General features: G+C 40.7%; 1 long non-coding RNA gene across 1 annotated transcript; it reads left to right on the top strand.

The window, feature by feature from the left end:
• Positions 1–6,403: 6,403 nt before the first annotated feature.
• Positions 6,404–16,993, top strand: LOC122237010. Its single transcript, XR_006215206.1, has 3 exons — positions 6,404–6,455; positions 6,958–7,170; positions 16,814–16,993. It is a non-coding gene; the product is annotated as an uncharacterized LOC122237010 (long non-coding RNA).
• The last annotated feature ends 10,417 nt before the right edge of the window (positions 16,994–27,410 follow it).

The following is a 27,410-nucleotide window of genomic DNA, read 5'->3' on the forward strand; positions in this document are numbered from 1 at the left end:
TCAGCAGTCTGAGAGCATTTTAGTGGTCTTTTACTTCCTCATAAGGCATCATTACTGTAAAGTCTGAAAGATATGTTGAAAGCATGTAAACGTACTTTTGGCTTTTCCTCTCGATAATTCATTATAATCCCGTTAAAATTTCTACTCACACTTTATGTTAATGTAGCCTGGCCACAATGTTAATAATATTAATTTTGATTTATGACAGATAAGTTTTGTATTGTGTAAGATGCTGTCAGTCCTGTCGTCAGCACTGTGGAAACGTAAGAGCTTCTTTTTAATTAAAATAGTCTTTGATGATTCTGCATATATCTCAGACAATCTAATCTTAGTTTAGTGAACCCGTTGAATAAATATTGATCTCATTCACAAGGCCCTAAGATTTCTAAATCTTTATTGTTAAAATAATTTCAGTTTGAATTTGCCCATTTTGGGAAGAAATGATTTAGGAGCTCACACCTTGGAGTACTTCTCTTTAACGATCATGAAAAGTTCTACCAACACCAAAAACTGCCTCTATAGCTACGCAAAATTTATGTATCATGCCTTCTTGATCATAAATTCTGTTTCCTAGGAAATAAACAACTGTTAGTTTCAAGCAAAGTCTACTTTCGGACCATAACTTAATTGAGCAGATGATTATTTGTCAGCAATAACTATGTAGTATTGGTTTTAATATTACAGTGTTTCAAATGCATCCTACTTTTCATGATTTCCGAAAATTTCCAGAACTGTTTACTAATCAGAAACTCCTTATTCAGTAAATAAGCCTTGTTTACAAGTCAATTTTTGTTGGGAGAACAATCCGCTTGGTAACAGTGCGTACAATCTTTATGATGCTCTAAGCTAATCGCTGAAACTGGGAAGCACAGAAATCTTTCTAAAACCTTGAGATTTGCCTTACATTTTTTCAATGTTGAAATTACATTTTCCTTGATACGCACTTTTTACCAGCTTTCATATGCATTTTTATAATTCTGGTCATGCATGGGATCCTGGTTTGCAGATGCTTCGTTCTCTAATTATATTTTCACATCACATGAATTGATGGCTATGTTGGTAAGATACTCTGTTGTTTCTGCACTACCTGCATTAGCAGGTGCCCCTGGTGAACTATGAGAGATCTTTCTGGAAAAATAAGACAACACCCACTTTCAGTTTTAAACAATGTCGAGTAATAGAACTAAGAAAAGAAGAAACCTCCAACAATCGTGCCTGAGATACGGATCGAGTGGAGATCCGTAGGAAGTTGTGCGCATCAGGCAATGAAAGGTTTTGCGAGTATTAACACGAACAGAAACGTATGTGCAAGAGGTTGCGTCCAAAATCAGTTAAGAGGGAAGGGGACGGGGAGAGGAGCGAAACTGGTAAGGAGAGTGGGAGGCACGGGCTTCAGGTATAGAATGGATAAGTCGTAGGGATGAAAGGGAGTGTCGTCAATTACACCTTCGTGGTGTCGACTGGTGACCGACGGTAACTGCACTGGTGGTGAGCACAGGGTAACATATAGAGAAGTTGAATCACTGGGTCGTACACCGGAAACTGTAACAGGATGTGTCAACTGTACTCAAATACATAAATAAATAAATAAATAAATAAATAAATACACATAAATAGATAAAATCAATCGAGAAGACAAAACTTCTCATGAGCTCAATTTTACCCACGTCTCCTAGTTTTCCTCTGCTTTCAACTTGCTCTTAGGAAAAAGTACATTTTTATAGCATCAGAAGACAAAAATAGAAGCGTGACGCATTTCGATATTTATGTGGAAAACTTCATGAGGTTTTTACCATTCAACTATGTTTCGCCTCTGAGAGGTTGGCCGATGTCTCTGTGCCTCCTGTGTGAGGTTTGTGCCTTGTGTGGATGCTGTGTTCCTGCCGTAGGAAATAATGTGCAGTTCCCACAAAGTGCCATGCTCTGCTTCTGGACCTTATTCACCTAGATGTCAGGCTTTAGTACCTCCAGAGATCTTTCCCGATGTCCCATGCGCCCAACCCTGGAGGGAGACGCACTCAGAAGAGGGAGAGAGTAAAGGGACTGCTTCCCTCCTCACTCCAAACTCCTAGAACTACAAATCTAGACTAGAAATTGGGAATGCTTTGAACCAGGTGGCATGTTCGGACTTTTGATCCTGGACCGGATTGGGCTAGCGTTTAATAGAATGACCAGAAAATTACAGAATCAGAAAAGGAGAATTTGACAAGGGTATGGTTGAAGCGGGAAATGACAATCGTACAATAGTTCTGTATTTCCAACCCAGTGAGTTGGGAGTCTTCAAGGAACCAGATGCTTATCACACAGTTTGTATAAATTGTATGTGGGGCTGCATCGAATATGTATTTGAGGAAACCTTAAGAGTATGTGTTCCGTATTGTGAGATTAGGCTGGAGGAGTTAATTTTCTGCTGTACCTTACGGCCCTTGGCCCTTGGGATTTTGGGACGTGAAGGCCAGAGGCAATCAGTAGGGTTTATGAGAACCACCTCTACATGTGAGATATCGGCACTGGCTGTGGAAGAAAGCGAGAAAATGGAAAGGACAGAAAGCTGGTACCGGGTTTTACGCTATACATACATAGAGGACACAGAACCAGGATGTGGACTTCGATAACTCTCAGGTATGGTTTATTGATCTTTCCCAGGCAAAAAGAATGAAAACTATCCGCTTTAAAGTTCCCTTTCGTATCTCTCTGGAGCCCTTACATGATGAGATGAGTTGATCTAGTTTCTCTGAGATGAAAGATGATTTTGCAGCGCTCCTTTCCAGAGACCCAGGGAGCCCCTTGCTGGGCTTGGGGCATCCAGGGGAGTCCACCATATTTATTTTCTCTCTTTCTAATTTTGCCTTCCTTTATTTTCTTTCTGACAAAGATTTAGATTTACAAATATGGAATGCATTCCATAAATGGACCAGATGATAATGCAGTCCCTTGTACTCATTTTAGATCAGGTGTCCCAGCTTCAGGATGGCATGAGTCTAAATCCTTTCAAATACGTCAGGTGGTCCAACTCCTAGGATAGTTTTATGTTCCTCGTCCTTGATGAATTACCCTATGCCAAGCCTCCAGGCACACATACAAGCCCTTGCCCAGGGAAGAGTCATCACCACAAATCTCAGTTTCTATTGCCGAATGGTGTCATAGTGATTTTTATAACCAGGATCACAGAGAATGACCTATTTGTGGCGAACAGTTATAAGTATTGTAATAATTCTCCATTAAAAATGTATTACCTCAGCCTATTACCTGACTCAGTTGGTTGAACATCCGACTCTTGATTTCAGCTCAGATCACGATCTCGTAGTCCTGAGGTCAAGCCCAGTGTCGGGCATGGAGCATGCTTGGGATTCTCTCTCTCTCTCTCTCTCTCTCTCTCTCTCTCTCTCTCAAAAGAAAGTTATTACTTTGGTTTTAGGAGACTAACTGAATAATTTCCATATAAGAAAACAAACGTTGTATTTTGGGGATGATAATTGGTGATTATGCAGGTTCTTTCTTCTGCCTCACCTTACGCTTTCAACACGACTCTTGGGGGCCAAGGGGTGAACCTAGAGGCAGACATTTAACATTGTTGACTGGCAGCTTTCCAAGAATGAACACCTTCTTTTGACAAGGCCACTTTGTATGATGTCCTTTCCTTCTCCACCCGGTCTCTGTATCTCCAGCATCATAGTCTCTGCACACTGCAACCTGTTCCTGACCATAAGACTTCCCTCTTTTTAACAGTGAGCACGTGGCTTGATTTTGTTTCAAAAATGAATACTCCCAAGCAATGAGTAACTTTGTTCAACAGGAGCCAGGCTGCAGGTTTGGGAAGTTTTGCCTGAGCTTCATTGTGTCAGAGAAGCTTAATCGGAGGGAATCAGATCAGGGCTGTGGGGAGATTCTCAGACAAGTCATGGTGTGGTCAACTGAACTGTCCCTTCCCCCCGCCCCCCCCCATACACACACACAGGGGAGCTCATCCCTGGGCATAGGAACACTGCGGTCCGGGCATTGTCCCGCCCACCTTGTGCTGCTCTTCTGGCAATGGCTTCTGCTGGATTACCTCTCTCAGCCTTCTTCCCCCCGTTCACCTGGTCAAATCTAGTATCGCAAAGAGCAGCTAGTCTTGATTTCCTCACTTGTTATAAAATGCCTACTCCTTCCTTTTAAAGCAACTCAGTTACTCCAAGTGATTCCACTTGCTCAGGCCCAGCAGCATGAGCCTTGCACCTTAAGAGATTGCAGGTGCACACCAGTTCAAGGGGGGGCTGGATCTGTGTCTGGGCTTCAGACGGTGGGCTGGGGACAAAAGTAGGCACTTTCAGTGGCTCTCAAAAGGGGCTCTGCGCCCCCCCCCCCGCCCCCACTCCCCCACCGCCAAAGCCTAACTAAGCAATTCCAGACCATGGAGAGAAGACGAGTCTTGCAGAGAATAAGTGCCAGGAAACAAAGCTCACTAACTGACTGGTGGGGCTTTGACACAATAAGTTGGGGAAGATTTCAGACGTGCCACAGCTCCTGGAGCACAGCTTTTGCCCCTGACCCAAACGGAAGCCATTTTGTGGCTGGGCTGATGCTACTCAATGTAGTGTCAGCAAGGCCCAACAACCCACATGCTAACCACACCACTTTGGGAAAAGGATTTTGAGACCCTCCAGGTTTCCATTACTCAATGTTTTTGAAGGTGGCCCAGAATAACCGGCCATGCCTTGGCTACATGTCCAGATGGTTGGGTTTACTTCTGCTGGTTTTCTTTTATTCAAAGTCCTCTTGCCAGGCTTCAAATGCTTCATCCCTACAGTATGAATAATACTAACGTCTTGCCCAACTATGCTTGCAGGGCTGGGGAAGACTAAGGAAGAAGAAAGAGGCAAACGATACCAAAAAGGAAAGCTGCTATGAAACAGTTTCTATCCAGGTTGGATTTCAAAACTTATGAGCAGGGATCTACATTTGCACAGGATAAAAAAGGAATATGAAAATTGGTTTAACTACAGAATGATCTGAGAAGAAACAGAGGGGAAAGTTGAGGTTGAGCTACACATATATTTTCTCAACTCTATTTTATTTTGCTGCCTTTAGGCATTAAACTAAGCATGCAAAATAAGAAGTGACCTGGAGATCTTTTCTTCTTTCCACCCCCCCCCCAATATTTTAGTTTGCAGAGCAAACCAGAGGATTTTAAAATGATCAGTTAGATACCTTTTGGCGACAAAATTTCTGTGATTTACAACTGATTATCAGATTTGTCAATCACCCCGGATGTTACATTTGTTTTTGGTGTAAGAAAAAGTTTCTGTTAAGTCACAGTTAACCAAAAAGTTTACCTGTCATAACAGTTAAAATTTTAATTCAAGCTAAAAAGCAGACATGTTCCAGTTTTAGAGATGGCAACTTCATTTGCAAAATTTTATCGATACATCTTTTGTTTTACAGACTATCGTTGACTTCAGAGAGTTTTCCTTTTAGGGCATAAAACAAAATGATTTCTCAGAGAAATATTACACACACTAGAGTTTCCAATACATATATAATTTATCTGAATAGGATTCTACCCAAACTGAAATTACTGCTGTTAAAACAGCTGGACCGATATTAAAATAGCTAAATGAGGGTTTCATTGAAATCATTGTAAACAAAATTTAAATTCCCATACCTGGTAGGAATTCAATTGACAACAACTGAAAGATGTATCACACTTTGGTAAACACAAGTTGATTTCTGTGTTCTCTTAAATTATGATAATTATAGCTAGTTTCCTCTGAAGAATATGTTTTCGTGTATATTATCCCATTTGTTACGATAAGATCCCTGTAAGGGACAGATGTAACAGTCTTCAATTTACAGATGAGGAAAGTGAGGCGCAGATGGCCAAATTCGCCTGAAGTAAAGTTGGACCACCATACTGGCTTCCACTGAGACTTTCTGATTTTGATGTTAAATTCTTTGCTTACACGGAAGGAAGGGTGTGCACAATACATAGGAAATGGCAACTGTTGCCCAGTCCCTTCCTTCCTTCCTTCCTTCCTTCCTTCCTTCCTTCCTTCTGAAAACAAGAGTAAGAGGTCATTATATACCAGTCCACCCATAAAATGGAGGCAAGCCTCATACGTGTTGCTATCCATCCGACAGTGTAATTATGGACAGATGAATTAGCAGCAGAGCTCCCTTGGTCGTAAAAAATAATGTAACTCAGACTAAGTGCTGGAACTATCTGACACTTAGGCTTCCAATCTTATTCAAAACCTTGTCTGTCTCAGTTTAGATAAGAGAAAGTGTGATCTTATTCAGGAATTGCAAAGTTTCGAACTTCCGTGTCAGCTCCTATGATTGGAAAGGGCTGACCAGGGTCCTGGTTGAAAAGGATTGTGACGTCAGGTCAGGACTCAATGTGAAAGAGTGTTGTGACCCATCAGGCATATCCTGTCATGGACGTAGGTCAGCTGGGGCAGCAGACAGGATAGGAGGTAATGATAGGGATGTGTGTCAGCTATAATAAGCTGCTCCGAACCCTAGTGGCTTCAAACAACAACCATTTATTTGTTTATAATTCTGTATTTGGTTTGGGTTTGGCTGGGCAGTTCTGGCTTTGGCCATGGGTTACTTAATCAACTACTTTCAACTGGTGTCTGGCCTGGGGCTGATGATCCCATTCACATGCCTGGCAGTTAGTTGAAGTTATTGACTGGAGCAATCTCGTTCTTTTCTTGCGGCCCCTTCATTTGGATAGGTTGAATTATTTTAAATGATGGTGGTAGTATCCCATGAAAGCAATCCTCATTGTTTGTACCAGTGTTTATCAAGCCTTTGCGCGCATCGCCTTTGCTGATGTCCCATTGGCCAAGAAAAGTCACATGGCCAAGCTCCCTCAACATGGCCGGGAACTATACAGAGGCCTGGATACTGGACAGTATGAGTCACAGGGTGCGCGGTAAAAGGACATCATCGCTTTTGCTCTTGCATTTTCAGGATTCGTTGTCGCACAATATTTCAGAAAGCTTTATGAAAGGAGACGACCTCGTTATAATGGTTTAGTTTACTGAACACATATTAATTGCAAAGTATTTTATGGAGAATACTGAAGCACAAAGGTCAAGTTCTCACCTTTTAGGAACGGATGGTAAAATAAGGAAGATGAATCAGGTACAGAGAACAATAACAACAACAAAACATACAAAACAGGTGGGTTTTCATAAATATTTTATGAGTTTCCTAGGCGATGAGTGCTATAGGACTTCATGAGAAGGAATGCCCCCTTTGGGGAAATCTGAGAACATTTTATGAAGATCATATGTAAAGCCAGCCTGGAAAGATAGATCAGATAAAGATAAATTTGTTTTAGTCCAAAAGTATTCCTTTTTTTTATCCTAGAAAATTTGGAGAAAAGGAAAAAAACACGCAAAGACTCTTCATTTTCACCATGCTTATATGCATAAACATAGATACATTGAAAATGTATTTAAGAATGCAATTTTGTTAATAACAACACATTGCAACTATTTTCTACAAAATTAAATCGTTTTATTACTTTCCCCTTAAATGGCTGCAGTGCATTCCAACTAATGTTATGTACCATAAATAATTTAACTGTCTATTGATGAATATTTAGGTTATTTATTTCCCTGTCCTAAACAATGCTGCAATAAAAATCCAGCAGGCGAATCTTAGCTAATAATTTCCTAGGGAGAAAGTCCTAAAGGTGAAATAATTAAATCAAAAGGTATATCAATCTATTTATTTAAGACTTTTTAGTGTAATGTATGCCAAATTACGTACTTGGAAAAGCTACACCAATTTATGGTTTTATTGCTGGAAGAGTTGCATTATAGTAGAGCTATAATACCTCACCAACGTGGGTGTTATAATTGGGGTTTTTATTTTTCAGTTTGAGGTTGAAAAACTCATGCCTAATCTTAACTAGTGCTTATTTAATTACAAAAATCCTGACCCTTTCCATATGTATTTATTGAAAATTTGCTTATTTTCTGTGAATTCGTTAGTTCCAAATCTTTACCCTTTTCCTTGGTGCTGCTAATCTCTTCTAAGGCATAAGAGAGCTCTTCGTATATTGAAACTAATAACCAGGGGTGCCTGGGTGGCTCAGTCGGTTAAGTGTCTGACTCTTGTTTTTAATTTTTTTTTTTAACGTTTATTCATTTTTTGAGAGACAGAGGGAGACAGATCATGAGTGGGGGAGGGAACCGAGAGAGAGAGGGAGACACAGAATCTGAAATAGGCTCTAGGCTCTGAGCTGTCAGCGCAGACCCTGATGAGGTGCTCGAGATCACGAGCCACGAGACCATGACCTGTGCCAAAGTTGGATGCCTAACCACTGAGCCACCGAGGCACCCCTTGAAAAGTATGACATAAACTTTGCATTTCTTTCTTTCTAGAACATTCGTTGTTTTCTTTTCTCACATTTAAACTTTTATCCATTTGTAATTTATTTATTTATGTTTATTTATTCATTGGAGTGTAGTTGACATAATCTCACCTTAGTTTCAGGTGTACAACATAGTGATCAGACACATCTATATGTCACGCGGTGCTCGCCATAGGGTAGCCGCCGTCTGTCACTATCCAACGCTATTACAGTACCATTGACCATATGTCCTATTCTGTACCTTTCAACCCCATGACTTATTTTGATGTGTGGTACACTCTAAAGTCTAACCTATGTGTGTGTGTGTGAATGTGTGTATGGGTGTGCGCCCACACATGCAAATGGTTAGATGATGGAACTAGCCGCATCCATTGAACGTGTTCATGGATAAATAAAACTATTGTGAGCAGAGAAGCAACATGGCTCATCTGGTTGTAGAAAATATAATAAGAAAACATAAACAGGTAGGGGCTAGGCAAAATCAGCTTAGGGGCTACTCATGTGAATTGGTCCATTCTTACAAGTTGATTCTTAGAAAGAAAGCCACTTGGGGAAGGGATAAGGTGGTAAGAAGTCTTGAATGGCCAAGACGCATAGATACATTTGTCCAGGGGAATCTGAAGTCTTTTCTTCTGTAGGAATTAGAGATTATTAAGGTACAGACCACCGCCACATGGATGGGAGGGGAGCAGGTTGATGGCACTTGACTACCGCTGACTGCATGAACCTGATGCTTCATGGGAGCTGATGCGGAACATTTGTTTCCTTCTTATAGTGCAAGCCCTCCAAGAGATACTATGGCCCTATGAACTCTATTTGCACTTTCACCCACATCTCACTGCTTCCAGAGCCATATCAAGGGACCCTGGGGCCGTTTGGAGCCTGAGTGTTCCTTCTTTACTGGGTATGGCAGAGAGGTCCTCCCCTGCCCCTCCTGTCTGCTGGCCTCACTCTCTGCAGGTGCCACTCCATTTTCCCACACACTGAGGGAAGCTGCAAGGACCTTGTGCCATGGCTCTTCTCTTTCTCTAATTCAGGCCTTCAGGGAAGATCTAGAATATTTCTTCAGGGGAGGATTAGAAATAAAAAAGTGCTGGTTTTATCTTGAAATTGTTGGCATGCTTCATACTCACTGAGAACCAGAGCAGCTTGCTTGATGAGAGAGGGCTCTGAAGTTATTTGAACTAGACTGGGTTCAAGTCCTATCTCTGCCACATGCTTACTATTTGACCTTGAGCTGGTGATTTAAGTCCCCTAAGACTCCGTTTCCTCATTTATTCAATTGAGAACACTAATGGGCTCTACCTGGGGCAAATAATACTCTGCCAGGAGCTTCCTCTCAATATCTCCAGCTAAGAGAATCAGATTTTGTTCAGGTTTTGAGGAATGAAGTACTCAGGGAAAGTGGGCTCTTCTCCCAGTGTCAGGGGATGAGACTCGATAGGACCAGGTCAACTGTAGCAATCCCGTTACCCTCTGCCCACGTTGGTTAAGAGATGGACACATGATTTCATTATGGCTGATGGGGGCCTGAGAGAAGTCCGTCGGGGATTCTGGGAAGATTTGTTCCCCTTTTGATAAAGAGATAAGATATATCTAGACGAAGTTCTCTTTCTTCCTTCTTAACTTTGGAGGTGTTGTCTGAAGACTGGATGCTTCGGGCTGCAGCAGTCAACTTGTAAGCACGAGGGGAAAGCCAAGAGCTTTACAGAAAAATAGTTCCAACAGCTTGATATTATTATAAGTGAACTATTAACCTTGGCCCTGCCTTATTCAGTACTTTGTTTTCCCAAGGTAATAAAAAGCCTTATGGGCCTAAAAGTCCTCAGTAGGTATGAACTAGTACTATATCGTTATTACTCTTACTACAATTATTACAATATATTCAATCTATAGTAACGACCAGGCTCTGAACATAATATTCAAGAATACCAGAAACTCAGGAGAGAGAAGATGGGGAGATAGATGGATAGACCTGTGCAAAACTATTTGTAATGCAGGGAATTAGCAAATTCCAGACAAGGCCATTGCTTAGTTGAGGATGAAGTTCGTTGTTAAAGGCGAAGCACTGAAGATATAAAGCGAGTTCTCTTGGTTTAAGTCATGGTCCAGGACAGGGCTGGTGCCACCATGGCATTCAGAGTGGAACCCACTGGAAAGGAGGGTGTTAGCACCAGCAGAGTGAAATAAAATGTACCACTGAGTTAAAAACAACGCCCGTCAACAAGGTTTAACCTAAAAATTTACCAAGGTTTTCAGGAACAATCTTATGAAGATTCTCAATTCCTCAGCTACTGTGGGATCAAAAGGTTAAGATTAGCCATCACCCCTTTGTTCAAAATTACTGCTAGTGTATTTTTCTATGAAGAGCTATGAACGATCCGCAAACTTCCGTAGAAAATTGACTAGTGGTGTCGAGGAAGTGGTGTCAGTGGAGCTAATTAATATCTGAATCATTTTGAAACAGGACAAGTTTGGAAACATCTTATATTCAAATTCCTTAAGAGGAGGGGAAATAAGATGACAAAATAATTTTTCTTTTTTTTTAATTATTTTTAAAAATATAATTTATTGTCAAATTGGGTTCCCTACAACACCCAAAACTCATCCCAACAAGTGCCCTCTTCAATGCCCATAATTTCTCAAAAAAAATCTTGGAGACGGGGAGGCGCCTGGGTGGCTCAGTTGGTTAAGTCTTCGACTCTGGCACAGGTCACCATCTCATGGTTTGTGTGTTCGAGCCCCGCATCGAGCTCTCTGCTGTCAGCACGGAGCCCACTTCGCATCCTCTGTCTTCCTCTCTTTCTGCCCCTTCCTCACTCTCTCTCTCAAAAATAAATGAACACTAAATTTTTTTTTAAATCTTGGTAGGCATATTTTAAGAGCAGTGATAGCTAAGCATGTGGATGAACTGTAGAGACACTACAAAATAACACATTTGTTTACCAAATTACGCTGTTTTGTTTCTCACCACCTCATGCAGTGAAATACTGTATTTCTCCACGTACCTCACTAATTCTTGCAGTTTCAGTGTTTTTATTTTTTCCTATTTTGATCACTATTGCCAGCTTCCTGTCTATAGCCACCTTCTCAGCATATGTACCCTTACTGCAAATGACCACCGTTCTTTTGTGTCCACATATTCCTTCAATTAATTCATTTTTAATGTTTATTTATTTATTTTGAGAAAGAGAGAGAGAGAGCAGGAGGGACAGAGAGAGAGAGAGAGAGAGAGAGAGAGAGAGAGAATCCCAAACAGAACCTGATGGGGGTTTCAATCCCAGGAACCATGGGATCATGACCTGAGCTGAAATCAAGAGTTGGGCAGTCAACAGACTGAGCCACTCAGGTGCCCCATGTTGGGTTCCTTTTGACACTTAGGTCTGTCAGTGGTTTTCTCTAAGTACTCTAAGTACCATATCTTCTCAGGGCAGCCTGCCTACTGCTATCTTTGGGGTGAGTTCTACAGGACACCTTTTCCATGAAGATCACAGCTCCTGCCTTCAAGTTTAGAGAGACAGGTGAAATGCTTCCTGTTAATTTTGCATTAGGACTTTTATTTTTTTTTTTCTCCTCTTTCCACATCTTTCTATCAAATCCTCACAGAGACCACTGGTGAGTGTCAGGCAGGATCCGTTGATTTACGTTTCTGAAACATGGTTGTTTCCTTTGAAGAGATTGCTTAGGAAGAAAGAGCGAGCCTGGAACAAGAGGGGTCAGTTAGTAAGCGGTGCAGGAGGGGATTGTGATTTGTAAAAGAGATGTGAATGGAACTGAGATGGAGTTTGAAGTTCGAATAAGCAGTTTGTTGATGGATTCGATGTGAGTGTAAGAAAGCAAGGAAAGGAGGCTCCAGGAAGTGGATCTATAGATGTGTCATGTAATGTACATGGGAACCCTTACACAGAAAACATAGTATCTCTTTCCTTGTTGTCTCAAAGATGGGGATAAGATGTCAATCAAGTTAAAACAGAAAAAAAAGGAAGAAGATCAAGCTCCGAAGAAGTTCATATGAAAAATGGTGTGGGTATTTTTGATCATGATCAAGATAGGTTGCAGTGTGCATAAAAAGCAAATACATATTTTCAAAAATATATATATAGGCAAATCACTCCCTCAATACCAGTAGCTTAGCAATAAAATAATCAGTTGGTCACGTGAGTCAGGTGGCCCTTGTCCATTTTGAACATGAGACCTCTAAGGTGGCCACTAGGGTGGAAGAGAGAGAAGACGGGACAACGTTGGCTCTTCATTACTTCAGCCAGGAAGTGACACACTTCACTGTTGTTCAGAATCCTTTCACCCAACCTAGTTGCAAGCCCCCAACCTAACTGAAAGAGAAGGTGCAACATACAAGGGAGCCCACGGAATGTTTGGATAGTCTCTCCATACCAGATGAGTCAACAATGAGCCCATTAAAACTGCAGGCTGACATTGTAGAAATAGAGACAGGATCAAGGTGGGGAGCAAGCTGGCTGAAGCCTGTGTCCATCAAAATGGTGGGGTCCCCCTCCATATTGAAAGAAGACTGATTTGAGCTCATCTGGGGAGAGTGTTGAGTTGGTGAAGGTCCTCTCACTAAGAGGACTGGGTGGAGGGACATGTAGCATGGAGATTAGGACACTAGGGGATGAGGCACAACTATCTTCTTCAACTATCTGCTGATGTATTATTCCACCTTACTCCAGAAATGACTGGAAGATTCCAAGTAAATGGGTAAAGGAAACTTCTACTTCCAACTAGAATGCTGTTTCTAGAAATACAGTGAGTGAGCTTCCCATATTCTAAATCACTCAGACCACTGCTGGGCACTCATTTATTAGCAGTATTATGAGTGCATTTCTGCAGTGAGTGAAGTAAATGACCTCTGCGTATTTCCGATTCGAGAATTCTCGGAGTCACTTATTTGTTGTTGTCTCTATCAACACGTTTAGCTTCTTTGGATTTGAAAATACGTAGATAAGGATGGTGACACACATCTTTCCTTATAACTTTGTTATTTTTTTTGTCCTCAGAATTACAATTCGGTCACTTCAATAACTGGAAGTGTGCTCACCCTACATTTTCACATGTCTGTTAGAGATCTGGAAGTGCAATGAACTCAGCTCATTTACCTTACTCGGTCCCACGCTGACATCCATGGTGCCCATATATTTAAAAAAAATTTTTTTTTAACGTTTATTCATTTTTTGATAGAGACAGACAGAACGTGAGTGGGGGAGGGGCACAGAGAGAGGGAGACACAAAACCCGAAGCAGGCTCCAGGCTCTGGACTGACAGCCCAGAGCCTGACGTGGGGCTCGAACTCACAGACCGCGAGATCATGACCTGAGCTGAAGTCAGAAGCTTAACCGACTGAGCCACCCAGGCGCCCCTAGTATGTTTTTAACATCTGTAGCATTTGACAAAGGAAACTGCACGAGATGAAGACATCATTTTCTCTCTCTCTTTCTTTCTTTTCAATTCGAAAGTCTATTTCCTTCTGGTCTCTTATTTTTAAAATCCTGCAAATCTATAGCTATAGCCTTAAGTTACAAGAGCTCAATTGTTTTATTACATCGGGGTCATTTAAATGCCTAAGGTCCGTCTTTGTGCACCGTCTCCTCCCTTTCTTCTGTCGTGTAGAAAGAAGCATCCTCCCTCTCCCCAAGTCAATGTGAACCACCTGAATTTTGATTTTATTTTTTTTTTCTGCCTCTTGTAGATTATTCCCTTAATTCCTTTCCTTCTTTCCTTCCATCACTGTCTTTTAACTGGCTTCTTTACCTCTTTGTGGCAAGGGACCAACTTTCACTGACATGTTTAGAGTAAAAACTAAACATTTTCCCTCAACTCTGCTGTTGCCTGAAGGTTCCTCTCTCCCTCCCACACAGCTCACGTCAGTGCTCTGCCTTTCCCTCAGATTACATATGCTCAAAGTTTATCTCTTTAATTTTTCCTTCCCTCTTGATCGACCTGGGAGGCATCTCTCTGGCCATCTGACTTGGCAGTGCCGTCATTAATCCAAGTCCCAATTAAGTAACTTGTGCACTGTTACAACAGCCTTCTTTCTGCTCTGGTTAGTGGCCAACTTTTGACTGTTCTGGTCTGTTCTACACACATTTATCAGATTAATTCCCCGCCCCTACCACCACCAAATACCTCTGATTCCGTCATTGTCATTCTCCTGACCAGAACCCAGACTTCCCAACAGACTACTGTAAACAAATTTGTAAGCTACATGGCTGTCTTTGAAGGTTTTATCCTCTTTTCCAGCCTCATCTTGAACCCCTATCCATAATGAGGCCAATATAGCCGCCCTTCCCCAAAGACCCTCCGTACTTAATCTTCCTGCATTCTTTTTACTTAATCTGTCCTCTCCCCACTCACATTCCCTTGTCCAAAGAATAGTGACCTTAACAAGCCTTTGTCTGAAAGAGTTACAGACTCTCTGACCACACATCAATTTGTTTGTATCTGGGCATCTTGCCTGTGGTCTGTGCTTCACGCCCCTTGAGGGCAAGAATGATGTTTATTTGTCTGAAGCACTCATAGCTCCTAGTGAAGGACCGTGCAATTAGCAAACCAACCAAACAATTGCTGAGTAAAGAAGACATCTACCCCTTCTTTTTATCTAATACAGCTGGTCTATAAAACTGGGATACATCTAGATCCTTTAAACTTGTTCTTGTTTGGTATACAGTCTTTTATGTTTGAATCTGAGAAATTTGTATACCTTTATTTTCTCCTACAGGGGTAAGTCGGTTGTTATTGCTGTTGTTGTTCTTCTTGTTGTTGTTGTAGTAGTTGTTGTTGTTGGTGGTGGTGGTATTATGGTCATCATTCTCTAGGAGCGCTTACAATCTCCTGTTGTTTGGTGAAGAAGAATTATTTTCAGTGTGACTCCCCAGGATTTTCAGATATTACCTGGAGTATTTTTGTCATCATTATTAACTCCCGATACAACTTTTATTTCCCTCAAGGCCAGTGCTTATTTCCTTTTGTCTTTAAGCCTGGAATCCTCCTGCGGGGTTCTTCATTCCTTACAGCAATAAATATGTGAACTACTACCTCTGGATTTTAAAATTATAGTGCTGAGTCAATGTTGTGATTCTTTTTCTTTTTCTTTCTTTCTTTCTTTTCTTTTTTTTTTCTTTCTTTTTTCTTTTCTTTTTTTTTTTTTAGAGAGAGAGAGAGAGAGACAGAACAAGAGCACAGCAGGGGCAGAGAGAGAGAGGGAGACACAAAAATCTTAAGCAGGCTCCGGGCTCTGAGCTGTTAGCACAGACCCCAACACAGGGACTTGAACTCACGAACTGAGAGATCATGACCTGAGCTGAAGTCAGACGCCCATCTGACTGAGCCACCCAGGTGTCCCAACGCTGCGATTCTCACACTTCCCTTGTAGCCGAATGACAGTTGGACTTTTAATGTTAACTAGACTCAGCCAAAAGAATGCTTAGAAATTTGTTCAGACCGGTGAAGCCCCAAACAACAAAGCTCCAGACTTCTATTTTCAACATATCCAATGATTCTGATAGTAACTATTTCATTTCCCCCACACTGGATTAACCTTGTTTGGCATCTCCTATCAATTTGTAGTTTTGCCTTTTTTGAAGGTGATTTATTTCTATTTATTTATTTATTTATTTATTTATTTATTTTAGAGAAAGAGAGAGAGAGAGATTGCACTCAGAACAGGGCGGGGGGAGGAGAGAGAATCTTAAGCAGGCTCCACACTCAGCATGGATCCTGATGTGGGGCTCAATCCCATGACCCTGGGATCACGACCTGAGCTGGAATCAAGAGTTGGGGTCTCAACCGAATTAGCCACCCGGGCCCCCCTCGAAGGTTTCTAAGGATTTAAACAAACCCGATAGCCATTCTTCTAGTTAACTCTCCTACACCTTTGAGAAGAAATCTGTGAATAAATGCTTTTTCCCTTTAAAACATGAGAAAAATAGGATCGCATCTTGCAACAGCAAAACAAGTTAGATAGCATAACTGAATTCATCTAAATAGCATGAACTCGTATGCACAGTGGGCCCACGATAGTACTTGTTAAATTCAGTCACTTAACAAATACTAATTCTCCCAGTCACAATGTTCAATAAGGCCCCTTCCTTCCTTCTATCCTGTGGATTTCACTGTTCACTGGGTGGAGACAGGGAAATAGGGGATCACTTATAAAAGACTCTTTAACAAGGCTTGTACCGTAACTACATAACGGAGGGTGTGCCCAACTTTGCTACCGACTTTATAGAGAAGAAGGAAAGTGAATTGCATTTTAAACCATAAATAGGAATTTTTAAAACGTTGGAAAAGGTTGGGGGAGAGAAGATAGTCTTAGAGAGAGTGGGGCACGTACCAAAGCATCAAGTTGTGAAAACAATTCGGTCAAATTGCACACTGGATGGCAAACTGTGACTAAGAGCCTTGCGTATTTATTTGCTTCCTTTTCAGAGGAATAGGAGGCTGCAGATGAGGCAGAAAAGGCATGGCCTGGCAGAGGGAAACAAGGAGGGTGAGCTACTGTTGGAATCCAGGGAAGAGAGGGTTTTGGTTTCGAGAAATACAACTGGTTTCATAAGGTGCAACATTGGCAAGCATACAAGACAGTGACTGTGGAAGGCTTGAGTCAGTTTCTGGGGAGGTCTTGAAAGATATATTAAAGCAATTCGGACTTTGCATTCTATTATCAGTGGTTCTTAGCCAGGGTGGGCACTATCCATGGAGCTCTTAAAGTCTTCTGATTTGGATTTAGTAGATGCCCAGAAGAGGGCATCTGCACTCCCAGAAATCCACAGAAAGGCATATGTCATGTATCCCAGGCTAGGACCCAGAGGGGTGCTGAGAAGTCATTGTGTGCACCATACAAGCAAGAAACGGAACCACGGTTTCATTCCAGGAAGATCATTCTTCACTCCAGAGCAATGGTTCTCAACCCTGGCTGTACAATAGAACCCCCAGGAGACCCTTTCAATGCACTGAGGCACAAGACCCATCCAAGGCTAAGTCAGAACCTCCTTTGGTGGAGCCTGAATTTCTGTATATTTCAAAAGGTCCTCTGGTGGTTTCAGTGATGAGAACCATAGAATAGGACAGACACCTGAAGCAGAGAAAGCAGTTAGGATTGGTTATTGACAAGAAAGCTCAAGTGTCGTGATCAATTTAGGCATGTGAAGTTACTGTTCAAGGATGACTCACTATGTTTACAAACACGTTAGATACGGTTTTGCTTGGGGAGCTCCATTAAGGATAAATCCTGTTGCCTCCTCTAATTTCTTAGACGGTTAAGACCTGTGTTTTGTTTACCTTTGTCCCACTTTAACATGTAAATATACGATGGTCTCCCTCCCGGGCCTGGCAGCTAGAGAAAGATAAAAAGAATCTGAGCTAAATTCTAATGATTCTGACAAATGTTTAACCATTCATCTATTAAAGGACATATAAATACACCTGCTATGAAAATTCGTACATAGGCTTTGTGTTGAAGATCAGTTGTTCATTTCTCTGGAATAAATGCCCAAATATAGAATTGTTGGTTCGTGTGGTAATTTAACTGTTCAGTTTTATCAGAAACTACCGAACTGATTGCCAGTGTGCCTGCACCATTTTATATTTCCACCAGCATTATGAGTGATCCTGTTTCTCTGTAACCTTGTCAGTATTTGATGGGTCACTAGTTTTCATTTTAGCCACTTTGATAGGTATACAATGATATCTCATTATAGTTTTAATTTGCATTTTGTTAATGGATAATGAAGTTGAACCTATTTTTATGTGCTTATTGGCCATATCCTTTTGTTGGTGAAATATCTGTTCATACCCTTGTCCATTTCCTAATTGGATTTCTTAATTATTGCACTGTAAGAGTTCTTTATATATTCTAGATACTAGTCCTTTGTCAGGTACATGGTTTGCAAATATTTCCTCCATAACTTGTCATTTCATCTTCTTCACAGGGTCTTCTGCACATATTTCTAATTTTGATAAGGTCCAATTTATCAGTTTTTTAATCATGTTTTTGGTGTCAACTCTAAGAACTCTTTGCCCAACCTTACATTCCCCAAATTTTCTCATACATTTTTCCCTTAAAACTTAAAAAAAAATTATTTATTTAGTTTGAGAGAGAGAATATATGAGCAAGCAGGGGCAGAGACAGAGGAGAGAGAGAATCCCAAGCAGCACCATGCTCAGCATAGAGCCCAATGTGGGGCTCGAACTCACGACAATGAGATCATGACCTCAGCCGAAATGAAGAGTCAGATGCTTATTGAGCCAACCAGGCAACCCCCTCTAAAACTTTTTTAGTATTGTATTTTACATTTATGTCTGTGATCCATGTTGAATTAATTTTTGTATGTAGTAAAACTTGTGTTGGATGTCTGATGTCTAATATCTTCAGCATCATTTGTTGAAAAGGCTATCCTTTGTCCACTGATTTACTTTTGCAGCTTTGTCCCATTTTGGATGGAATGGTTCTGGTCGATAAGAAAGCAAAGTAGGGGCGCCTGGGTGGCTCAGTCGGTTAAGCATCCGACTTCGGCTCAGGTCATGATCTCACGGTCCGTGAGTTCGAGCCCCGCGTCGGTCTGTGGGCTAACATCTCAGAGCCTGGAGCCTGTTTAGGATTCTGTGTCTCCTTCTCTCTCTGACCCTCCCCCATTCATGCTCTGTCTCTCTCTGTCTCAAAAATAAATAAAGGTTTAAAAAAAATTAGAAAGCAAAGTATATGATCAAGGGGTACACGACGGAATTTCTTTCATATTACATCCTGTTTATTCTTCTGGTACTGGTTAGACATATTTGTGAGAGTCTTTTTCTAGGTTTTCTGTTCTGTCTCACTGATCCATACGTTTTTCGTTCTTTTTTTTCTTACTGTGATTTTTTAAGAATTTAAATCCAAGTTAGCAAATATATTGTGTAATAATGACTTCAGGAACAGAATCGAGTGATTCATAACTTACATATAACACCCAGTGTGCTCATCCCAACAAGTGGCCTCCTTGATGGCCATCACCCATTTTGCCCACCCCCAACCCAATACCCTGCCAGCAACCTTCAATTTGTTCTCTGTATTGAAGAGTGTCTTACGGTTTGTCTTTCTCTGTTTTTATCTTATTTTTGCTTCCTTTCCCCGATGTTCATCTGGTTTGTTTCTTAAATTCAACATATGAGTGAAATCATATGATATTTGTCCTTCTCTAATTGACTTATCTCACTTAGCATAATACACTCTAATTCCATCCACATTATTGCAGCTCGCAAGATCTCATTCTTTTTGATTGCCAACTCATACTCCACTGTATGTATATACCACTTCTTATCCATTCGTCAGTCAATGGACATTTGGGCTCTTTCTTTTTAATTTTTTTTAATGTTTATTTATTATTGAGAGACAGAGAGACACAGAGTGCGAATGGGGGAGGTGCAGAGAGAGAGGAAGACACAGAATCTGAAGCAGGCTCCAGGCTCTGAGCTGTCAGCACAGAGCCCGACGCAAGGCTCGAACCCACAAACCGCGAGATCATGACCTGAGCCAAAGTCAGATGCTTAACCGACTGAGCCACCCAGGCGCCCCTGGGCTCTTTCTATACTTTGGCTATTGTCGATAGCATACATTTTTCTATCAATACCACACAGTCCTGATTTCTGTAGCTTTGTAGTTAGCCTTAATAAGGAGTACAATGATTCCTCCTACTTTCTTCTTTTTTTCAAGGTAGACTTAGCTTTTCCAGAGTTTGTACCTTTCTATTAAAATTTAAAATAGGCTTATCTATGTCAAGGGAAAAACTTGTTGGAATTTTGATAAAAATTGCATTAAAACCATAAATCAATTTATGAAGAATAAACATGCTTGCTATGTTTACTGTTAGTCTTTCAATCTATGAACATAGCATGTCTTTCCATTCATTTAGGTCTTGTTTGATCACTTTCATCAGGACTTTGTAATGTTAGCATACAGACCCTGTACCTATGCATTTCATTTCTCCTGACGTGATTATAAGCTGTGTCATTTTCAATTTTGGTTTTGCCCTACTCATTGTCGCTGTATAGAAAATGTAATTCATTTTTGTGTGTTGAACTTGTATCCTGTGACCTCATCAAACTTATTAGTTCTAAGAGATTCTTGTAGATTCTTTGGATTTTTAAAGTAGATCATCATGTCATCTGCAAATAAGGATAGTATTATTTCTTACTTTACAATTATATTTCTTTAATTTATTTTTCTTGCTTTATTAAGGTGGCTAGTATTTGCAATTCTGTGTTGAATACCTGGTGAGAGCAGGTATTCTTGTCTCTGATTTTAGGGGGATAACATTCACTTTTATGTATGTTCTTAGTTGTAGATTTTTTTTTGTAGCTGTTGTTTATCAGGTTGTGGTGATTCCCTCTAGCATTCTTTTTTTTTTTTAAGCTAAAACCTTCTCTCTTTTTTAAAATGTTTATTTATTTTTGAGAGAGAGAGAGAGAGGGTGAGGGATAGAGAGAGAGAAAGAAAATATGTGTGCATGTATGCAAGCAGGAGAGGAGCAGAGAGAAAGGAAGACAGAGAATTCCAAGCAGGCTCTATGTTGTTAGCCCAGGGTCTGACACGGAGTTTGAACTCAGGAACCATGAGATCATGACCTGAGTTGAAATCAAGAGTTGTATGTTTAGTTGACTGAGCCACCCAGGTTCCTGTCTCTTTAGCATTCTTAATTTAATGAGAGTTTTTACCATGAATGACTGTTGGATTTCGTCAAATGCTTTTTTTGCATCATTTGAGATGATGTTATGGTTTTCCTTTTCTAGTCTGCTGATATGATCAATTATATTGATTGATTTCAAATGTTGAACCAATCTAATATACCTGGAATAACTCTCACTGAGTCATGGGATGATATTCATTTTCCACCATGTTGGATTTGACTTGCTAATATTTTGTCGATTTTTTTTTCGTCTAAGTTTATGAGGACTTTGGACTGTAGTTTTCTTTTTTTGCTGCCCTTTTCCTAGTTTGGGTATCAAGGAAATACTAACCTCATAATGAGGTGGAAAGTGCTTTCTCTAACTCTGTTTTTGGGGAAAAATGTGCAGCATCATATTAATTGTTCTTTAAATGTTTGGTAGAATTGTCCAATGAAGCCAACTGGGCTCTCTCTGGGAGATTTTAAATTATAAATTCAGTTTCTTTAATGGTTTTAAAACTAGTCACATTACCTTATTCACCCTGGTTGAGTTTGGGCTGTTCATAGCTTTTGAGGAATTGGACCATTTCTTCGAGTTATCAAGTTTATAAACATAAAACTGTTTGTATTCGTTATAATTCTTTTAACAGCTGCAGGGTCTATAGATATATTTCCTAATTCCTAAAATTAGTGATTTTTGTTTTCCCTTTCTTTTATCTTTGTCAGTCTTGCTGGAGTTGTATCAACTTTATTTATTTATTTTTTTCAAAGAGCAAGTTATCTGTTTCATCAGTTATCTTTATTGTTGTTTTGTTTTGTTTTGTTTGCAATTTTATTGATTTCTACTCTCACCTTTATTATGCCCGCCTTCTCTTGCTTTGGGTTCACTTTGGTCTTCTTTCTTCTAGTTTCCTGAGGCAGGAACTGAGGTTATTGACTGAAAACTTTCCTCTTTTCTACAGCAAAAATTTCCCTATCAGCACTGCTGTGGCTGCATCCCACATATGTTGATATGTTGTATTTCCATGTTCATTTGGGTCTATGTATAGATTTATTTATTTATTTATTTATTTATTTATTTTCAGACAATTAAGCTTCCCAGGCTGGGCCATTTGTCATGGTGGGATCCCGCTTGCTTGCCAGCTCAGCCACACCTTGTCTCTTGGCTGGAGCTCCCCAACTGCTAGGTGTCTCTCAGGAGAGGGGGGTGGAGGTTCAGGCCAAAGATGGAGAAGGAGAATAGTTCTCCTGACTATTGATTTTTAGCAGGATCCTCCACGATTCCCCTTTGTTTGTGCTGCTCAGCTCACCTGGTGTTGTTGATGGGACTCCAGTTCAATCCTCTAGAGGAAGGAGCTTACCTAGACTGCCTTTTTTTTTTTTCTCTGTCTCTTGTGTTGTCTTTGTTTTGTTTTTATTTTTTAAATACAATGTATTGTCAATATGGCTAACACACAGTGTATACAGTGTGTTCTTGGTTTTGGGGGTTGATTCCCGTGATTCATCACTTACATACAACACCCAGTGCTCATCCCAACAAGTGCCCTCCTCAATGCCCATCACCCATTTTCCCCTCTCCCCCACGCTCCCAACAACCCTTAGTTTGTTCTCTGTATTTAAGGGTCTCTTACAGCTTGCTTCCCTCTGAAACTAGTTTTTGCCCCTTCCCTTCCCCCATGGTCTTCTGTTAAGTTCTTCAAATTCCACATATGAGTGAAAACATATGATCCCTGTGTTTCTATGCCTGACTTATTTCACTTAGCATAATAACCTCCAGTTCCATCCACATTGCTGCAAATGGCAGGATTTCATTCTTTCTCATTGCCAAGTAGTATTCCATTGTATATATAAACCACATCTTCTTTAGCCATTCATCAGTTGATAGACATTTCCTAGACTGCCTTTTTAATAAATGTTTATTTATTTATTTTGAAAGAGAGAAAGAGAGAGAGAGAGAGAGAGAGAGAGAGAGAGAGAGTCCAAGCAGGGAAGAGGCAGAGAGAGAAGGAGACAGAGAATTCCAAGGAAGTTTCACACTGTCAGCACAGAGTCTGATGTGGGACTTGAACTCACAAACTATGAGATCATGACCTGAGCTGAGATCAAGAATCAGACGCTCAGCTGGCTGAGGCACCCAGGTGCCCCTAGACTGCCTTTTGATGCTAAGTTGGAGGTTGGGATATGCGAGTTCTGTTTTTCACTTGTGCTGTTGGCAGTGGCCCTAAGAAGACTTGCCGCCATGTTGTTCCTCTAGTCCCGGGGTCCCTAACATGTTCTCCTTCATCTGTTCACATTTGACGGTTCTCCTTGGGTTGTCCCTTGTGCTATTTCCAGAGATTTTAGTTATATTTAGAAAGAAAAAGCACAGAGGAAATGAGTCTGCTCCCTCTTGTATGAACAAGAAGTCAAATAGCTTGCATAAAGTCTTCATTAATACTTCTCTTCCATGTCCACTTAGCAGAGCAGTTAGTAAAAAGGTCATTTGAGCTGTAGTGTTATCATAGGCTTGCATTGTCAGTCAACTATTAGGGAATGTGCTACAATAATTCCCTCAGTCAACGCATGCTCAGTGGTTGTTAACAACCACTCGGAATGCTGTGAGATTTGGGGACTGGGATAAAAATCTGCTGCTAGCCAAGAAATTTTGAGCTCAAAAGAATGACAGCGTCCTCTCATCTTAAGGACTCTGCCTCTCATAATTGCAGGTCTCACTTTCGAGTTTGAAGAGACATTCTTGATGAAGCAATGTGCCTTAACCATTGCACCACTGTCCTTCACAACAAAGATCTTGATTTTCAGTGTTGCAGTTTTCAAGTGGTTCAGCCATGCACCACGGCAGGGACAAACATTTCATTTTCAAATAACAAAATCACTCAAGGGCCCTGCTTATTCGATGGCATGTCAAATTGCAGAACTTGGTTCTTTTGTTTTGAACATTTCCTAGTTTGATTGGGACATGGAGTGAATTATTCAGACTAATGAAGAATTAGAAAAGGATTATGCCAGGATCTATTTGGGGGAAATATCCTGGATGATTTTGCTTAATTTTGTGCTCCATCAATTCACCAAGTCATACCTCTAACATTCTAATGTAAAATAAGATTCTGCGCTAGGCACACTGGTGACTCCAAAAAAGAGATAACATCTCACTTTCAGGACTAAGCTCCACTTGAAGAGACTTTCCTAGCATACCTTAGAAAGGGCTTATAATACAGGGCAGCACATAATTAAGTATCAATAATTGGGAGGGAAATGGCTGCAAGGATATGGAAGCGAGTGGTCACTGAAGATGGGGTTGATAAGAGAAAGTTTCTAGAAGGTTGTAGATACAGAACAGGTACGCTTGGGTGAGTGGAGGTGGATGCCATGAAGAAAAGCATGAGAATTAATTTAGGCACCTGATATACAGAGGCCAGGCCAAGTCTCATGGGAAGAGTTGACTTGTTTCAGATGGGAGTTTAGCTGATGCCAGATTCTGAAGACTTCATTTTTAGACTCGGGAGACTGTTATTTTCTCAGAACCTGGGGACTATGTGACATTCTGGATTAAGGAGTAGTGCAAATAAATACAGGGTTTGTGGACGTCAGTTTCCAAAGGAAGGTCGGTGTCTGGGGCATGGCCAGAACTGGAGGACGATGATGATGATGTGTATGGGAAGGCCAGAGATCTGGAAGGAACCACCTGAAATTTTGAATAATAAATTTTTAAAGAATAGATTTACTTTACAAGTGAATGGATACGTTACAAAGTAAAACACACACACATGCCCATGCACATGAGTGAATCTTTAAAAATTATGTTAACTTGTGTTCTGCGGTTCAGTGTCAAAGTTCACACCAAACTGCCTCTTCCTGTAATGCTTGGCGTTTGACTTAATTTACCCATGTACAGTTGAAAGTAAGTAATGTTAAGGTGAGAGTTATAAAGTCAGTAGTTTGGCTATGACTTTGCTCTCTGACCCTGCCTGATATTAACCCTTACAAGTCTTGACTGAATATATGGGATGAGAGAGAGAGAAAGGAATCAAAGCTAGCACCAAAATGTCCATCCTCGTTGTTTGGGAGAACTGTGGCAAATGCATTGATTTGAATTTTTAAATCTTATTCACTTTTACATTCATAAAAAGAGTTCATATCTTATGCCAGGTATCTAAAATAATGTTAGTAATATGCATTATAAATCAAAAAGCATTGATAAAATCTGTTAAGCATATACGGGCAGATCAAGTTATGGATCTGTAGGAGAAATGAAAGCAAGCATTATAACCCAACAGTGAGATCATCTCTCTAACTAGCATAAAAGTGGCTTTTGATTCAGGTGATTATTACCTTAATTAGATTCCCAAATACGAACAATATCGTCCAGTGACACGTAAGTTATGTCTCAACTCTGACCTAACAGAGTTAGATACGTGTGTTACATTCTGGCAAAAACTCATGTTGAATATCACACAGTATAACTTAATAATTATGTATCTTATTCATTATATCATCGCTCTAGTGATAATTTTCAATCTAATATATAGCCAATATCAATTTTTTTTAGGTATTTGTATGTAGTGACAGTGATATAAAAAGAGTATGGGAGATTTTAATAAGTTTTTGTTGAATAAAAATACGTTAACAAATGAACAAATGAACATCTGCCATTTATTTCCCCTTCAGAGAACCTGACATAGGAAGGGAAGTGAAGGGGCGCCTGGGTGGCTCAATCAGTTAACCATCTGACTGTTGATTATGGCTCAGGCCATGATCTCACGGTTCAGGAGTTCGAGCCCCACATTGGGCTCTGCAATGGCAGCATGAAGTCTGCTTGGGATTCTCTCTCTCTGCCCCTCCCTCCCCCGTTTGTGCGTGCCCTTGAGCTCTCTCTTTTTCTCTCAAATAATTTTTTGTAAAGGAAAGGAAGTGAAGCAAAGGAGACAATCCATGGAAATGGCTAGAAAGTCACCCCATCTGCAATCTGGGCTTAAATCAGATCATCCTGTCAGTTTTGCTTATTCCCTGAAATAATCTTTCACTCTAGCATCCAACTGACACGAAGGACAAGAGAACAAATTACATGAAAGTAAAACGATAAACCTCACCTTCTGGAAACTATATGTGTATCTCATTTAAACTATTTGAGAACTGATAAACTCATTAGACAAAGACCAGTGGGCGTGCGATTTACATGATGAGGCTCCGGGTAACCCCTTTGAAGTTCCTATGAACAATAAAATCATGAGTGTGCATTTTTAAAAATAAGTAGATAATCAGTTGTGAAAGCATTATAATAATGTCTTTCTTTCTTTTTATTTAATGTTTATTTATTTTTGAAGGAGAGAGAGATGGAGTGTGAGTGGGGGGCGGTGGCAGAGAGAGAGGGCGACACAGAATCCGAAGCAGTCTCCAGGCTCTGAGTCGTCAGCACAGAGCCCGACGCGGGGCTCGAACCCACAAACCGCGAGATCATGACCTGAGCCAAAGTTGGACACTCAACCGACTGAGCCATCCAGGCGCCCCTATAATAATGTTTTTCTAAGTAAAAGCAGCCAACTTGCTGACATCAATATTGTACGATCCCTAGTTTGAAATAAGGTTGATGTGTTTCTTCAAGCCCAAGGCTTTGCTATCACATTTGTTTGCTTCTTCAAAATGAAGGGTTTCTTCCATCTCTTAAAAATAATTACAGGCTGAGAAGTCACCGCTGTGGTCTCCTACCTACTTTGCCTCTAATACTCTGGTTCTCCACCACTTTACTGGCAGGCACGCCGATGTGGAGAGGGCCAGGGCTTAAAAGGATCAAAACCCAGCTGAGGTTATGGTGTTTTGGGGTGAGAGGGGCCTTGAGTGATTCAGCGGTGAAGGTGGTGATTCATTCTCTTGTGGTTAACTTTTGGGCAGATTTTAAGGTTCAATTAATTCTCAGTGCTCAAATCATGTGTGATCTTTGGTTTACCAACCCATGACTCCCCACCCCTCCACCCTTTCTGTAAAATCTGAGGTTTAGGTACAAGGAAAACACACACACACACACACACACACACACACACACACACACACACATAGAGGAAAATGCAAAGGAAAATCTCGAGTGAAACCTCTTCCATCATTCCCAAACCAACTGTAAATACCCAGGTAATGTTAAAAAAATAATTGATAACTGATTGGAGAAACCCATGCTCTCTGGAGCCGACCCAATCCTTAGCTTTCCATGTACTCGTTCCCCAACCATGGACTGAGCACCATTCCTGTGGCTGGAAACAGAAACGGCTTCAAAAAATATAGCTCCTGCTTCCAAGGAGTTAGCTGCCTACTTGCCGAGCAGCAATGGTGTTGAAAGAGTAGATATTGTTACAGAATAAAGCCAGGCGGTGTCAGATCACAGAGACTATGAAGTGCAA

Source organism: Panthera tigris, chromosome A3, assembly GCF_018350195.1.
Source record: "Panthera tigris isolate Pti1 chromosome A3, P.tigris_Pti1_mat1.1, whole genome shotgun sequence".
In the NCBI taxonomy this organism is placed as follows: Eukaryota; Metazoa; Chordata; class Mammalia; order Carnivora; family Felidae; genus Panthera; species Panthera tigris.